Raw genomic sequence first — 17,298 nt, 5'->3', positions numbered from 1 at the left:
AGAGGTGGGCTAGCCAGTTTCTGCCAGTGCCTATAACCCGAGCTGTCAAAGATTGCTTTAAATCACGGTTCATTCGCTCCACTACACTGTTACCCTCAGGTCTGTAGGGAGACGAAAACTTGACTTGGACCCCCATCGAATGCATGGCATCCTTATACGCCTTAGAGGCGAAAGCCGGACCCTGATCCGAATGGAAGGTACCACAGGCAAAAATCCCTACAAAGATGCGCAAATCTCTAATGACAGTCCGTGAATCAGCGCTGCGATGGGGCCAGACCCACACAAAGCGTGTGCATGAATCAACTGCTACTAAGATGTACTTATACGTAGTATCAGAGGAAAAAGGACCGCAGTGATCTAAATAAACACAACCTAGTGGTTTATTAGAAATGTACAACTGAGTCTGTGGCGGACGCGCAGCAGTCGAAGGTTTAATCTGCTGACATATGTCACAAAGAAGGACATAATCACGCGTCTGTTTGTACAGTCCCCGCCACCAGAAACGTTGTTGTAATTGAGTTACAGTGGCTGAGACGCCCGCATGCGCAGACGCCACACCTTCATGAGCCGCAGTAATCAAGTCTGCCCTGCGATCCGCGTTGCGAATCAAACGTTCACCAACATCAGGTATTTTCACAAAAGGAACCTTTTCGGGACTTAAGTGGTATGTGTACTTCGAAGGGAACCCCGAAGGATGTTTACCTCCCTTCTCAGTGGCAGCAACTGCTGCCAAGATGTCACTATCAATCTTACTTTTGGACCGTGTAACTGCTGCAACTAAGTATGTAGACACTGCTGATTTCGCTGCTTCATCAGCAAGCGAGTTACCGACAGCGTGGACTCCCACACGCTGATGGCCAAGAGTATGAATTACAAAAACGAGCAGCAACGAAGCCTTAAGCTCTGCCACTCGAACCCAGATCAATTTATGTTTTATTGTGCTACCCTTGGAATCACGAAAGTCATTCTGAATCCAAAAGAACAAGTTTTCATTGTAAGACTGGACACAGTAGAAAGAATCACTTACAATAAGAGTAGTAACACTAGGATCTGCGTACTCCAACGCTAGTAAGAGAGCACGAAGCTCTGCCAATTGTGCGGTGCAATCTCCAAGCGGCAACGTGTACACTTCCCTGGATATGAAATCATCGTTCAACATAGCACCTACCACAATGGCGCATGCGGAAACGTAGGCATGTTTAGAGCCATGCGCAACCTGCGCCGAACCATCAGTGTAAATGATGCAATGGAAGTCCTCCAAAGGTCGCATTGCTAGAGGAGCAGGGTGAACAAACTCATACTGCAAGTACTCCTGCGACCGCAACGAGGCGTAAAAAATAAACGTGACATCCGTGGACGTCAAGGACGCAGCCCACTGAATCCACCGAGGGTGCAAAGCCTTAGAATTTGGTACACTGGCTTTCGTGACTGCCTCCAAATGAGGACAGGGTGTTACAACCAACATGCGTTTCCCCTGTGACAGAGCTCGTTCCTTAAGAATAGCCATCTGCACAGCTGTTAAAACCTTTTCCACAGTGGGAAACCGCATCTCAGCCGAAGTGTACAAGTGTGACTTGTAAGCAATAGGAACTGTGTCACCTTCATTAAAAGTGAGGTACGTGAAACCCACCGTCCCTGGTATGATTCTTATCACCAGGTTGGTATGGTTGTCACGAGTCAGTAAGAACTTAGAAGCGAGCAGATCAGCCTGCAAGGATTGCAAAATGGCTGAATGCTCAGGCAGCCAGCATGATTTCGAAAAATTTGGTTGTATCAAAGCATACAAAGGCTTGATACGCTGGGCATATTCCGGAATGTATGTCCTTCCGAAATTTAAAAAGCCCAGCAAAGACTGTAATTTTTTCAGTGTAGTTGGAGCACGCAGCTGTGCGCATTTCTCCAAGAAGTGAGGAGCCAAACCTCTACCTTCATTGTTGAGCTCATAGCCCAAAAACAACACTGTGTGCTCAGCAATGTGCGATTTTGCAAAGTTAAATTTGTAACCCATGTCTGCAAAGTTACAAATAACAGAATTTACACGACACAGATGCTCCCAAATATCGTCGTCTGTGAGATATATGTCATCCACATACGAACAAGCATCTGGGTCGAGTGCCTCCAGAATAGAGACAAGGCGAGCGGTAAATATACCAGGACTATTCTTATAGCCCATTGGGAGACGCCGGAATTGTTTTTGGACCCCAGCGCACGGAAAACTGGTCCATTGGGAGCTAAAGCTGTCCAATCTGTGGGCATAGAAACCGTTGGATATGTCAAGCGTTGTTTTAAAACGCTTACGCACAAGACTATCCACAAGGGCAGAGCCGTGAGTATTCTGTACTGCGCAGTTACGGCAATGCGAGTTCAAATGCCGGTAATCCAATACCAAACGATATGATCAGTCAGGCTTGTTCACAGTAAAAAGAGGATTATTCATCGGTGACACACACGTTTCAATAACTCCCTGATATTCTAATTGTGCAAGGATTTCCGCGACGGAAGCTTTGGCTTCACGCCGAATGGGATATTGAGGTTGAGGCTGCGGCTGAGACCACAACGGAATTTCGTGGCAAGGGGACAAGCTGTCCCAACCACATTGGTTACGGTACAGAGCCGGTGCGAGAGCCCGAGCCCACTCTTCCGCAAAATGCTGCGCATGCTCTTTTGAGACAGTGTTCGCGAAACTGGGGAGGATTACCTCCTCCCCTCGCGGCGCCGCGAGCACAAAAGGTGGGGGCCAGTCAGCCTCCGAAAGCAAAATATCATACGTAGAAGACAGATTTTCCCAAAACACCCCTTTTACGGTACGCTGTATGTCACCTTCAATTAACAGGACAATTTCATAAAGTCGTTCAGGGGGAGCAAGTCTCCTATCGGCTGTTTCAATCACAACGTAGACATCAGTCGCTGTCACCCTCAGTAGTGGACGCAGCGCCTCTCTGACTATGGTAATCTCCGCCGCGATGTCCAGCAAGGTCAGAGCCCACGTCAGATTCCGAAGCCGCGTTCTCACTATCTGTGGCATATCGATGCGCTGTTAAGGCTGCGACTTTCTTTTTCGCAAACTGTGGTCTTTTAGGTGTAGAATCCTCCTGCTTCGCAGCGCCGTCTGTCTGGCGGGACTGACCACGTCCCTGTTGGCCACCACGTCCCCTACCGCCTCCTCCTCCACCGGTTTTTGGGGCCGATGAGTCCTGAAAGGAACGAGGAGAGCGTTGATCAGAAACCTGAAATCGATCAGGCGACTTAATCATCGCGCGCTATCGCGCAAATCATAAACTTTTTCAGTCGGAGCGGGAACTTGCGTAGCAGGATAAGAATCCTGAGTCTGCTTTTGTCGCTTTCCCTGTGTCTGTTTTTTAGGCCAATTTAGTTTTTTGGACTTGGGCTGGACATCTGCCGCAGCAGACTGTCCTTGTGGTTGTTTTTTTCTCCTTGACAGGAAAATATTTCAGACCTCTACTTGTGCGGCCAATCGTCTTATAGGCGGCCACAACTATCTTCGCTAACTGTCGGGGTTTATCGGCATCGGGCAGAGCAGGCAAAGCATTCGACACATGAAAGTTCACCACATCTCCTTTAATATTGGAGAGTATGAGATCACTTACTATCTCAAACGAACCACACAGGCGCATACCCAATTCAACCGCTGCCTCCGGACCGTGATCATCCTGAACACGTTTAACGATCTCAGGCAGTGCGGTCATAGACGGGGTGCCGAAACACCTCGTATAAACGGCCGCAAAAGTTTTTCCCCAGCTTTCACAGTCAACGAGCTCAGGCGTTAAATCCTTAGGTAAAGTAATCGTCAACATTCTATGTTTATCAGCAGGAGTAGAATTCGGAAACACAGCCTCCAGTTGATCAAACCTCTCGGCAAGCCAGAAAGGGAAGTCATCGTTATCAACGGGACGCTGACCAAAAACCGAATTTACCATAACCGTATTTAGGCGTAAACCGCCACGTTCCGTTTGAACGGCCGCACCCCCGGAGGGACCACCCGGGAGATGACGACCTATGTATTGCACCAATGCACGAATCACAGCAATCGAGACAACGTGTAGTCTGCGAATATCAGCAAGAGGACAAGCGCCGTGATTCGGGTGCTGGGTGAATCCACCCAAAGCAGGCCAATTTGTACCTGGAATGGAAAGTGGACCTAACCTCGCATCGGACAAAGAGTGGGGGAGGGCGCCATCAAACCAAACGCGATGCTGCCAATGATCAATAGGTATTTCCAGTGCCCTGTACGGGGTGTATACAGCCGGTACAGGGGAGGGTGTGTAGGTGTGGAACACACCAGAATTTGCGTCCACTGCCGGAAACGTTACCCATGAATAAAACAGTTCGAACGGGTACGCCGGATCCGCACACACCACTAAAATCACAGCCATGCCCTCCAACGGGACCTGGTATGTCTGTAGATGGGTGCGCACCGCAATGCGACTATGCTGCGCAATGGCCACAGCCACAGCCATGATTTCACCGGAACCACAGAAAAACAAAGTCAACTTTGTAGCACAACTGGGTAGTAAGTCAAAGAAACCGTTTTAGATAGATTCAAGCTTGAAAAGACCTATTTCAAAAAATAGGTAGGTTTCACCGACACCACCGTTTTCCGGAAACGACAGTGAAGGGTGATATACTACTCGAGTGCCATGATATACGACCACCAACGTACGGGCGCCATGTAGCAGGGTTTCTGTTCTCCCACAGAACTGTGCACAGAGGATTGGAACCTCAGCGAATTAGGGTGACCCAAAACTCACCTCAGTACCCAACAAACCCCTTACCGAGCTAGCTACAGTGTCTCATTGGTCATAACCAACTCCCAATGTTTAGACAAACCAGAACATGAACTCACCAACCTCAGGTTACGTGGAACACATGAGCACTCTTTCGTTATACAATCATTTCAAACCAGAACATGGAGTAAAGAAGAACACGTGAGCATTTGAAATGTTTATTTACTAATGCCGTCTTCTCAGGCGCAGTATCTTAGATAATACAAGTAAACATATTATCAACAACAAAGCTACAAGCATAGTTACTAGTCCATAGAAAGCGAACGGTGACAGCATGTTACCATGCTGTAAATTAATAAGGGTTAACAACACTTATTTCTCACCCTCCCTAACTCGCATATTATATTAATAGCTAAGAAGGTCTCTTTGGGTTGAATTAGGGCGGGCCCATACCTCAGTGTCCTAGAATGAAGGGATCACATCAGCATACACCACCTCTCTCTGCATGCGAACAGCATCAAGTGTGTTTGTGTGCCTCAAGCAAAGCAATATAAAACCCGCCTTAAAGCCAAAGTTGGCAGAAGCTGCACTTATGTTATGTCTATGAAGGCGCGAAGATCAGACCTCATAACAATTCAGTATCTTGTTGTTCCTGAAGCTTCAGCACTCTCTGTACAGACATAGTTTATTGAGCAAAGCTGATAGAGTAATAACATATTATTCTCATGTAAATCACAACGAACTACTAGGTTGAAAGCTAAATCAACAATTAAGTGTCGTGTGCAGAAGCAGCAAAAGGAAAAATGGCGTTTAAACATGTAATGTGCCTATGCTAACTCAACGCATTATAAAGATATATAGTAGCTATATGACACAGCTTGTACAATTTGTGGAAACTAACAAAATCCTGCACGTATCCCAATCAGGATTCAGAGCCATATGCTCCACAGAAACTACTCTTTTGGGAGTTCAGAAACACTCCGCCAGCTACTTGATAAAGGGGAAACAGCAGCACTTATTTTGTTAGACTTAAGTGCCTCCTTCGATACGGTGTCACACCGCACTCTTTTAAAAGTTCTACAATTGCTGGGAATTGTTGGCTCAGCCTTGGACTGGATCAAAGACTTCCTTGCTAACTCAAAGAAGGATGGATCCTCCTATGGAGTACCGCAGGGCTCGATTCTGAGCCCTGTGTTGTTTAACCTTTAGGTTAGCCTGCTAGCCACTATCGCGGAAGAAGCTGGGTTGTCCATCTTTTCTTATGCTGATGACTCCAAGCTTCTCTTCTCCCTATCTGCCAATGATACCTCTAAAGTTTCTTCCTTACAGACAGGGCTGCTTAAAATAGCCAGTTGGATGCACAACAACTGGCTAACATTAAATGGGGGTAAACGGAGGTCCTGATTATAGGTAAAGATAAAGATCTTTGGCGCCCACGTCACTGGCCTCTGGAAATGGGTACTCTTCCTCAGCCAGTCCAAACCGCTCGCAACCTGGGTATGGTAATCGATGATCAACATTCCATGAAGCAGCAAGTTATCAAAACTGCTTCTATCTGCTTTACCATCCTGAGGTGGCTCCGTAAGATACTATGGATGTTGCCTGGACCTACCCAAGAACTGTAATCCAAGCACTGATAATGTTGAGATTGGATGATGGCAATATCCTATATCTAGGAGCCAACAAGGAGGTAATTCGCAGACTACAGGTTGTACAGAATTCTGCGTCTAGGATGCTTTGTCATGGTCCCAAAACATCTCCCATTTCAGGTACTCTTTGGAACCTCCATTGGCTAAGAATTGAGAGCCAGACTCAATTAAGGCTTTATGCTAAATGCATAAAATTAAACTAGGTACAGCTCCCCGTTATTTATGTTCTCGGGTCCAGACTTATCACTCGACACACCTGCTTAGATCCTCCTCCCATGCCAAATTCTCAGTCCCAAGATTTAAATTTGCACTCTTGGGGGGGTCGTTCCTTTTCCTACCTGGCACCCATGTTGTGGAATTCACTTCCTCTCTTACTTCGGCATGAAACTAATCATATACGTTTCTGCAAAAACCTTAAGACCTGGCTATTCAGCCAGTAACTCCGGTCATTCTGTTGCTTCGGTCCTTGGCGCCGGGAAACCTCCGGGTAGCTGTGAGCCCTACAAATGTAATTTAATAATAATAATAATCCACACAGTTTCAACAAAGGGGGGACTGGATTAGGACAATATTTTACGGGGTCCAGTGTACTGGTCCAGAAACTAGTAGCACAAGAAGGGTACAAGGTTCCCCGGGAAGAGTGGTAGAAAGGAGGAGTGTGTGTGCGAGTAAGAGGGGGGAATCCCCTAGTTGGAACTAAAACCCTCACACACCCAGCAAGCTAGGTGTCATGCTTCATCATATGGGTTCTGCTCCTCGTCAGACTGGCGCTGCAATGTCTGACGGGCTCCCGAAACCGGGGCTCTTTATCGGAGATCTTTTGTTCCGGCCATATGGGCAAGGGGAGTGTGGTCGTGGCGTGAAAGTGAAGTTAAAAAAGGTGAGTCAATCCACAGTCTAGTTTATTCTCGTGGTAGACTCCCTTGTTTAAAAGGGGTGAGAGGGGAGCTAAAATGCCCCGGAACTATCCGAGCAATGTTAACTGCTACCCTCAAGTATGGTCAACATGTTTCATGCCTGATGGCAATTCTTTAGGACCTCAACAGATAGTACCACACAGTGACAATTTATAATGGTGAAGGAACAAAACTTGCAATTAGGGTATACAACCTTCTATTGGTCAGTTATACCGGGGTGCAGGCCAATAGGTCCTGCTGCAGTGTTGTAACCCCAGAAGATTCCCTGAGGTACCTCGCAGTCTGCTCCCGTGGGACCGGCTGGGAAGGTATGCTGCCTTTTCGGCATCCGGTCCTGACCGATGCACCTACCCCACGATCGGCGTCCGAGGCTGGACGCAGAGCAGCTGTGGGATGAGTTTCACACTGTCCTGAAACTTCTGTCTGTACTTCCCTGGGGTCAAAACATTTCCTATTGAGGGCCTCCCTTATTATGGAATACCTCATCCTGTCACCCCCCTCTAGGGACAGTAAGGTGTCCCTCCCTTCAGTTGGAATATGCTTTCACAAATGAAACCCCCCCAATCCCCTCAGGGGTCTTGTGCATTTGTAAAGCTATCTCGTAGGCTTCACACCACTGATCTATGTCGTCTCCCACTCCATAATCATGCACTAGACCCTTGGGTATGTGTACTCTCTTCTAAGAGACGCTGAATACATGCTGCCATCATCTGTGCTGGCCTCAGCCTTCCTGGCTTTCAAATCTAGCTCTCCAAAGCTCAGCTCCTGAGCTAAAATCCTTTTCTTCTCCTCCATGGCTAATTTCTTTTTTTCCATATCTAATTTGAGTTTTGCAAGCTCCTACTTGAGCTTCCTTCCTGTCTTCCAACTCTGCTGAGGACAGGCCTTACTGGAATCACTGATAGCTGCACTGGACTTGGATCTCTCTCCATTCAGGCTGCACCACACACCCTCCCCACCCGACAGGCAGTACTGGATCCTCCAACAACTCCAGATGCAGACTTTGCTCCTCATCATCCACACCATCATCCCCCTCTTGTCTGAATACACATCTGCCTCCTTGGCTGCTAACCAGGCCTTTAGCACCTTTGCAGCTCCTCCTTTTTAGAGAGGCCTTTAAAAGACTGCTTGAAATCCCTGCAGAAACCTTTGAGCAGGGTCAACATGTAAATTTCCAACATCTCCTGCTCAGATTCCAATACTGCATGTGCAACTGTTGGCTCTTCAAATTGAGACGAAACTGTAACAAAAACTCAAAAAGTTGCCAAGGAGAACAAAAGAAAAACATGTATGTTGGTATGTAATGGTCTGAGATATGGAAGTAGTGCACACCAATCATTGTATGCAATACACATATGCAAGTCCTAGCCTCACTGCTGATCACTAATGCTAGAATTTGAGTATGTGGTTGGCAGAGGTATCCACCCTGTCCAAGCAAGAACCACAATCCTAGTCAGAGTAAATGTAGTACACACAACGTTTACCTGTACTCACCCTATGGTAGCTTGGCCCAGAGTATGCAGGCTAAATTAAAGAGGCAAAATGTAAATCACACACACAATCACACACACACACACACACATGAACACACACTAAAAACGCCACAAAAGTACACCACCCAAGTTTAGAAAAACCCAATATTTATCTGAGTAAAACAAGAACAAAATGACAAAAATCCATCATACAAAAGTCAGGGTATGAATTTTGCTAGACTAAATCCAAAGGCAGTGTTTAGCAGTCAATAGGTCCAACTGAGGCTATCTGGGAGCACTTGACTGGGGCAAATCCAAAAGTTCAGTCCAACCGTGATGAAGTGCATGCCGGATACAGGAATCATGCAGACCGGCTGACAGTACCTTGGATGTGTAGAAGCTCAGGGACGATGTGTTGAGCAAAGGAGGGGATGCGTTGGTGTCAAAGGCGATTGTCATTTCTAAACCCGGGCTATGTCGAACAACTTACTTACCTTCTGTAACTCATTATCTGGTAGAAACTATCTAGCTGCAGATTCCTTACCTTTGAATTACCCAAGTTGGATCAGGAAACTTTTGCTGAGCAATACCCCCTTGAGCGTTCCGTCAGGTGACTCCATTTGGATCAGTGTGATGTCGTCGGTATCGCCGCTTACGACGTTGCGGTACCTATACAGGCGCCACCCAGGCATTTGGACGTCAGTACTTTTCGATTTTTCAACGCCAGAAGCGCAGAGCCACAAAGTAACTGACGCAGTTGTGTGCAACACTAGAGCCCTGAAAGGAGGAGTTATCCAAGCCCGACCATATTAGTCCGCAAATCAGGGAGGCATGGTTGGGGCTGTAAGGAATCGGCAGTAGATTCTCTACCAGATAATGCGTTACAGGTGGTAAGTAACTTGCCTATCTGATAGAGACTTCTAGCTGCAGATTCCTTACCTTTGAATTAGATACCCAAGCCATACCATCCCGGCGGTGGGTTGCGGACCAATACCTTAAACTAGAAAGTCCGAGCGTGCAAAGTGCTCGTCCCTGCGGACCTAACCATCCAGGCAGTAGAGCTTTGCAAACGAGTGCACTGATTCCCATGTTGCCACCTGACAGATGTCTTGGACTAGGACATCCTGTGCCAAGGCCATAGTCGTAGCCATTCCCCTGATGGAATGGGCCCTTAATCCCTCAGAAGGCTACTTCTTTGCCAGAGCATAACAGATCTTAATACAGAGAACGGCCCATGGAGAAATAGTCCTTTTCTGCACAGCCCTCCCCTTCTTTGCTCCCACCTACCCAACAAAGAGTTGGCCGTGCACCCGGAACTCTTTTGTGCGTTAAAGGTAGAACAAAAAAGCTCTTTTTTAGTCCAGTTGGTGGAGACACTCATCTTTCTTAAAGGGATACAGGGGAGCAAAGAAGGTGGGCAATGTGATGGATTGACCCAGATGAAATGGGATCACAACTTTTGGCAAAATAGAAGCCTGGGTGCGAAGCACCACTTTGTCCGGAGAAGACATCAGATAGGGAGGCGAGTAAGATAACGCCTGCAACTCACCCTCTGGGCCAATGTAATCGCCACTAAGAAGGCTGTTTTGATGATCAACAGCAGAAGGGGACAATTGTGTAGAGGTTCAAATGAAGTACACATCAGTTAGATGAGGACCAAATTAGGGTAGAACTGAGGAAAAGTGTCTATATAAGGAGGGTATAGAAGACTTGGGCGGTTCCCCCGCAGCCGAGACCCAGTAAGTGGGTATAAACGGTTCATCAGAACTGTGGCATAACAAAGAGTGTGGTGGAAACAAGTGAGCCAGCCCTTATAAAAATCTATGTTCAATAGTAGACTTGAACAGAGAGGGTTGGTCTGGCAGCCACAAAAAAGCAGACAGAGCAGAGAGATAAGCCTTGAGAGTTCCTAAAGCAGAGCCCTGTTGGGCAAGGGTTAGATTGAATAAAAGGACAGTAGAAAGAGAAGCAGAAAGAGGGTCAATTTAACATTCTGTACAGTATAATACAAATTTCTGCCAATGGCAGGCGTATACAGTCTTAGTGCATGGCCACCAGAATAACTTTACAAACTTCGGGAGGAAGGTCGAAAGCCATCAACTGATGCTGCTCAATCTCCACGCATGGAGGTGCAGAGTTGACAGATTCTGGTGGAGAACCCTCCCCTGCTGCTGCGACAGAAGGTCCTCCCAAAGGGGCAGCCTGATCAGAGGATAGATGCTCATCTTCAGAACTCTGGATACCAGACTCTCCTCGCCCAGTCCGGAGCCACACAATGATTTGGCCCGGTCACTCCTGATCTTCTTCAGGACCCTGGGGAGGTGTGCTATGGGCAGAAAGGCATACAGTAGGCCTCAGCTCCATTCGCCACGGAAGGCATCGCCGAGCGATAGCCACCTTGGAAACACCTTGCAAACTCCAGTGTGCAGTATCGCTGACTCTGCGCGTTCTCTTAGGAGTTGAACAAATCTGACTAAGGCTTTTCCCACTCCTGAAAGAGACTTTGTGCTACCTCAAACTGAAGATGCCATTCGTGATCTGCTAGGCATTGTCGGCTGAGTTAATCCACCTGGTGTTGAACCATCAGGGTTATGCCCTGCTGTTCCAGCCATGTCCAGAGACGCAGGGCCTCTCGACAAAGGGTCCATGACCCCACCCGCCCTGCTTGTTGCAGTACCACATGGCAGTGGTGTTGTCCATGAATAACTGCACTAGCTTCCCTTTGACAGAGGGAAGAAATGGTTTCAAGACCAATCGAATTGCTCTGCATCCAACAGATTTATGTGGAGCCCTGACTCTGCCAGAGACCAGTGCCCCCTGATCTCCACCTCTCCCAGATGGCCGCCCAATCCCAGAAGTGACACATCTGTCACCACCGTGAATTCTGGTTGGGGAAGGGAGATGAGTCTGCCGTTGACCGAATTGCGGTTCGTCATACACCACTGCAGATCTCTCTCAGTTCCTTCCAAGATCTGGACCATGTCGGTGAGATTTCCTCAATGCTGTACACATTGGAACTTCAGGTCACACTGCAGAGCCCGCATACGCCACCTCGTATGCTTTACCAGCAGGATGCAGGAGGCCATGAGCAACAGCCTCAGAGTCAGTCTCACCGAAATCCAGGAGAGAGGCCGAAACTTTGGAATCATAACCTGAATATCCTGAACTCACTGCTTAGGAAAATAGGCCCGAAACTGCACTGTGTCCAGAACTGCTCCGATAAAAGAGAGCATCTGAGGAGTCAGGTGTGACTTTGGCACGTTTGTAGAGAACCCCTGCGAATGCAGGAGGTCCGCTGTAGTCTGAAGGTGGGAGACAACTGCCTGGACGCATTCAACAGCCAGTTGTCGAAGTAGTGGAAGACCGACAACCCTAACCTGCGCAGATAGGCTGCAACCACCGCCATCACCTTGGTGAACACCCAAGGGGCACTGGTAAGGCCGAAGGGAGAACGGTAAACTGAAAGTGCTCGCGGCCTACCTTGAACGGCAGATAACACCTGGGTCCCAGCAGGATGGGGATGTGAAAATACACATCCTGCAGGAACAACGCTACCATCCAGTTTTCTTGGTCTTCAGAAGACAAAACCTGAGCTCGAGTGAAAATCTTGAACTTCTCCTTCTTGAGGAAGAGATTGACGGTCCGAAGATCTAAAACGGACCGGGACACTTTCTATAGCTCCTTTGACCAAGAGAGATGTAACTTCCTCCTGGAGCAGAATGGGAGGAGGAGAACAAAGAAAAGGCAGAGAATAGCCCTCCTGAATGATCTGGAAGACCCACTTGTCTGATGTTATGGATCTTCAGTAGGGAAGATGGTGACGAATTCTCCCGCCAACTGGGGTAGTGTGGTCTTGAAGACTCAGACTAGGAAATGCTTGGAGGCTGCGGCTGCTGGGGGCAGGGTGGACGACAACTTATGGCCTCCATTCCTGAATCGGAATGCACCGTGTCTATGCACGACTTGGGAAGTCTGTGCAGGAGGGTGGCTGGGATAGGGCTGAAGTGGCAGGAAGCCCCTTCCGTTTCCCCAAAAGGAGCTAAAGGAAGACTGGCCACGAGGAGTAGAGGAGAGGCCCAAGGATTTGGCCGTAGCTCGAGAGTCCTCGAACCTGACCAGGGCTGAATCTGCCTTTCGGGGGATTTGCCTGGACATCCCCCGAGATGCCAGTTGTGCTACGCCAGGCATGGCACCTCAAGGCCACAGTCGCTGAAATCGATCTGCCCAGCAAATCCATCATATCTAGGGCACACCAAATGGTGAAGAATTTTGCTACATTGCTCCCATCCTTGACTGTTTGGTCGAGCACAGCCCGGGCCTCCTCCGGGACCTATGGCAGCACTTGCACAACGGTCTCCCAAAGGAAGTGGGAGAAACAGCCCCATAAGCTTGCAATATTCACCAACCGCAATGCCAGGCAGGAGGAAGAAAACAATTTCTTCCCAAATGCATCCAACCTCTTGGGTTCCTTGTCTGGAGGGGCAGAAGTGAACGCACCCTTGGAAGTAGAGGCCTGCACCACCAAACTCTCTGAGTTGGGGTGTTGGCTGAGGTACCTCTGGTCACCCGGTGCTGGGCGATGGCAGCGTGCAACTGTCCTATTCACAGAAGCCCCTGTGCTGGGCTTGATTCACGTGGCTAGAAGGACATCCGTAAGTGGCTCATTAAAGGGTGAAAGGGGTTTGGAAGTAGAAGCCCCAGGTTGCAGCACTTCGGTCAGGAGATTAGTCCTGACCTGCACTGAGAATAGCTCTGGTGCACTGACCTCGGCTGCCCTTTTTACAACCATGACATAGGATGCCCCCTCCTTCATAGCCACTGTTGGCAGAGAGAGCATGCCAGTATCTGGAGAAGTGTCCAGTCCACTGCGCGGTATAGTCATCCTGGTGTTCCAGAGGGTCCATAGACCCCTCCCATTCCTCTCCTGAGCCTAGCACCTCCTCAAAGTGCTCAGGAGACAACATAGAACCCCTGGGTTCAATTGATGTCGAGCAACATCGTTCCAAAACCATGTCGTTGGGAATGAGGATGGGGCTGGCGCCACCTGTAGTGTGCCAGGCACCGACTTCGGGTCCAATGCCAGGTTTTGTCACATTGGCACGAACTGCGTCGACCCGGATCCGGGTTGACGTGAGGCCCTACCGACGTCGTGGCCGGAGCCGTTGGTGTCGAACCCAATGGGACCTCTTACGACCCCACAGGGCCCGAGGGCTCACCAGCGGGGATGGCCCACTCAAATACGCGGCCCATAGCCTCGTAAAAATCTTTTATTTGAGCGGGGGTTGCTCTGGCTTCTGGAAAAGGAGGGAGGTGCGAAGTCGACCCAGGCTTGCAAGGGGTAATGCTCAGCAAAAGTTTCCGGATCCAGCCTGATGCCTGAGAAATTCAAAGATAAAATTATAAATCAAGGAATCTAGCTAGAAACCTTTATCACATGTCGATGTCATGAGTGCCGTGTGTCAGGCCGAGATGTCGATGTCAAACCGCTGGGCTGTAGGCAATGCATGGGTGCAAAGCCGTGCAGCGCCAGGGATGTGTTGGGAACAGTGCATCACAGACTTGCACGATGTGGGTTCCAAGGCTCGCACAGCAGTGGCCATTTGGAGGCACTGCGTTGGCAATATCGGGGCTGCATTTTAAGTTGAGGTAGTTGCGTTGTGCAGTCGGCAAGAAGTGTCCACAGCTTCAGTACAAGCATTGGTAATATGTGGCTATTGTAGAGAAATGCATTGGTTCCGAATGAAGCTTCGGTGGAGATGCGTTGGTTTCATGGTTTGTTGCACCACTCACATCCAAGGGCTCAGGACTGGATTTGGCACCACTTGGCACAGCTGGAGTCACAGCAGAGGAGGCCCGGTGCTGGTAGCAAGATGCAGGTGAAGTCTCTGATATCCCTGAGACTTCAGAAACTGGAGGCAAGCCCAACAAGCCCTTGGAGAACCTTTAGAGATGCAGGATGTAGAAAGTCAAATCCATTCTTCTCACTCCCAAGCAAGAAGCAGCAGGGTTGCACAGCGAAGCAAGCAGCAAAGTGGCAATCACTTCTGGCAGCACAACAGCTCTTCCTCCTGGTATAATGTCCTCAGTTCCAGAAGGGTTCCGAGTATATGGTGTCAGAGGTCCAGTACTTATACCCATTTCAGCCTTTCAAGTAGGGAGGCTTCAAAGAAAGGACCTTGTAGAGCACAAGACCCTGCCCTTTCCTGTCCTGGCTCAAGGCTCACTTCAGGGTGGTATGCAACCCTTTGTGTGGAGACAGGCACAGTTCTATTCAGGTGCAAGTGTCAGCTCCTCCCTCTCACTCTAGCTCAGGAAGACCCATTACCCTGGCACACCTCAGCTCCCTTTGTGTGCGACTGTCTAGAGGGAACGCGCAAAGCCCAGCTGTCACCCATCCCAGATGTGTATTCCAGAGGCAGGCAAAAGGCACACAATGGTTAAATTAAGAAAATACCAACTTTCTAAAAGTGGCACCTTTTCTATTTCTTTCAGTATTGCTTTGGATGTAAGGGCTCTTTTCACTGATATATTCTTTGAATAGTAGTGTTATTGATGTATGGTTTATATGTTTACTCCCAAAGATAAAATAAAACTTAATAAAAAAAAGTGGCACTTTGAGACTTGCAATTTAAAAACCAACTGCACTAAAAGATGTGTTTTTTAATTGCGAGGTCAGAGATACGAAACTTACTCTACCGATCTTGCCCAATTAGAAGTTACTACAGTAAAGTGTTACAAGGCAGCTCTAATGCTAACCTATGGCAGAGACAGGTCTTGCAGTAGTGAAATAAGAATTTAGGAATATTTCACTACTAGGACATGTAAAACTGAAAGGTACATGTCCTACCTTTTAGGTAGACTGCATCCTGCTCATGGCCTGTCCAGGGCCTACTCTAGGGGTGACGTGTGTCAAAAAAAGGAACGTTTAGGCCTGACAAGTAGGTGAATTTGTCGGGTCAAAATGGCAGTTTAAAACTGCACACACAGGCTCTGCAATGGCAGGCCTGAGAAATGTTTAAAGGGCTACTCCTGTGGGTGGCACAATCAGTGCTTCAGGCCCACTAGTAGCATTTGATTAACATGCCCTGGGTGAATGTAGTTCACTGTATTTGGGACTTATCAGTAAATCAAATATGTCAATCATGGGAAACCAATTGCCATTTCATTTTAGACACAGAGCCCATACACTTTAGCACTGGCAGCAGTAAAAACGTGCACAGAGTCCTAAAGCCAGCAAAAACTAAGTTCAGCACACAGTCAACACAGGAGGCCAAGAAAGCAAAAAGATAGGGGAAACCACGCCAAAAGATGCCAGGTCTAACAGGGATTATAATTTCATGATTTAAAAAAATATATATTATTACCATAACGCAAAACATGAAAGATGGTGGTGGATTTAGAACTGAGAAGAGCTGAGTTGTGGTATACTATTTTTGATTTAAAAAAAACTACCAGCCTTCAGTGTTGAATACGGATCAAGAGACACATGTACCTCTGTAATAAAAAGAATAACAGCGCTTCATAAATGCTTCATAAAAGTTGATTTAAGAATGGCAGATTACCTACATGGTTGCATCCATATATAGAAAATATAAATTTTTATTGAATGCGTTAATAAATTGATGTAATTGCTAGTAATACCTAACATGAGCCAGCACAAATTGGTTGCTATTTTTGGTAGACATATTAACTTTCATTACATTAATCTTGATCTCTCATCCTTTGGCGTAGTGGAGATTGACCTTAGATGTATAGCAGATGCTGGAAAGATGAAATGTCCCTTGTAAATAGAACAAGCATTGGCATAGCCCATAGGTCTCGCTTTTGGGGCCTTATAAGTGTTTAGCCATGCAAAGGTTGATGTTGTTGCACCAAGGATATTGTGCTGGATAACTAAACACTTATAGGGTCCCAAAGGCGAGACCTATTGGCTATGCCAATGCGTGTTCTCTTTGAGGTCCACGGGATCTATCTCCCCTGACTTCAATGCAACTTGTACCCTCGATTTTGGTTGGCTTGCTCTCCATACCGCAATGGGAACTGTTTACATTGACCTCAAACACATGTCTGTGCATATTTTCAATTATTATATTTACTTTAATAAGACTATAAAGAGCACTTATGACATTAACGTCATTATATAGTCCCTACGTACAGCTGACAAAATGAATTTGCAGCCAAAAGGAATTTTTCAACATCTGGCTTCGCACACTGCCTTGTTTGTTTACCTCACAATGAGATATTTAGGCCAGCTCCCAACAATAGTGCACAAACACATACTCTGGAAAAGGAACGGGTGCCGTCCCCATTTTATCATCAGTACGTTAATTAAAGAAGGGCATTCTCGACATAGTACACCTTTTTTGAGTCTTCAAAAGGACTTCAGGAAACGTGGGAGGCTGGCCAGCCTGACTTTTCAGAGCACCACCACCGAGGGCATGAATTCTTATTAGGCCTCTTCAATCCCTACTTGCAGCTTCTAAAGGCTGAGGCGTTCTTCATGTGTGGAGCAGCA

At 47.6% G+C, this 17,298-nt stretch overlaps 1 protein-coding gene across 1 annotated transcript in view; it reads right to left on the bottom strand.

The window, feature by feature from the left end:
- LOC144816539 (uncharacterized) overlaps positions 1-17,298 on the bottom strand; it is a 1,138,385-nt gene that overhangs the window by 182,110 nt on the left and 938,977 nt on the right. The gene's annotated exons all lie outside the window — the stretch shown is intronic.

The sequence above is a fragment of the Lissotriton helveticus genome, chromosome 1_1 (genome assembly GCF_964261635.1).
Source record: "Lissotriton helveticus chromosome 1_1, aLisHel1.1, whole genome shotgun sequence".
NCBI lineage: Eukaryota > Metazoa > Chordata > Amphibia > Caudata > Salamandridae > Lissotriton > Lissotriton helveticus.
This window is presented reverse-complemented; position numbering and strand designations above follow the sequence as displayed.